The sequence below is a fragment of the Alexandromys fortis genome, unplaced genomic scaffold (genome assembly GCF_014885135.2).
Source record: "Alexandromys fortis isolate MF-2015 unplaced genomic scaffold, M_Fortis_MF-2015_v1.1 scaffold_15, whole genome shotgun sequence".
Classification (NCBI taxonomy): domain Eukaryota; kingdom Metazoa; phylum Chordata; class Mammalia; order Rodentia; family Cricetidae; genus Alexandromys; species Alexandromys fortis.
The window spans coordinates 109,142-109,830 of record NW_026067911.1 but is presented as its reverse complement, the minus strand read 5'-3'; positions in this window follow the sequence as shown (position 1 = coordinate 109,830).

Sequence of the window (689 nt, the reverse complement as noted above, 5' to 3'; positions counted from 1 at the left end):
AGCCTTCAGGCATACACACAGACAGAATATTGTATACATAATAAATAAATTTCAAAAAAAAAAGAATTTTTTCTCTGTGTGCCACTGTGACAACTAGCATTGAAGAAGCCCGAGTGCATAAAATTTCATGGTACATGTGTTAACTTGAAATGTTTACTTAAAAATTAATTACAGATGCCAAAAATAGTTTAAAATATTTATTTTTTTTACTGCCAATCTCTGATACAAAATATTCTTTAATGTTTTATACATACTGGAAAATAATAAAAATGTTTTATGAATAGTCAAATAACATATCAAAGGTAAAATATTATATTTCAAATTATGTGTGTGTATGTGTGCGTGTGTGTATTAAGATCTCTACACATTCTTCTGATAGGTCTGTTAGGAAGACTCTGACTTCACATATGAATGAATTCTAGAGAAGAAGTTCTATGAAGTCCAGATTCAGCAGTAGCTGCAAAGAAAAAAAATCTCTATGTCAAAGACTTTCTAGTGAATTAACAATGAGTTATCTTTAAAAAGTTAAAAAGTTAATGAAGATAAACTTAGTATGTTTCACTGGTGAATTGTAGCATGAGTGCTATGGACTAACCACTTTCTGATTGGATCTGAGGCCGTACAGAGAAGGAAATTCAGTGCCTGGTACTGTCATCCTGATCAAAAACCTTTGGTTGGTATCTTAGCTA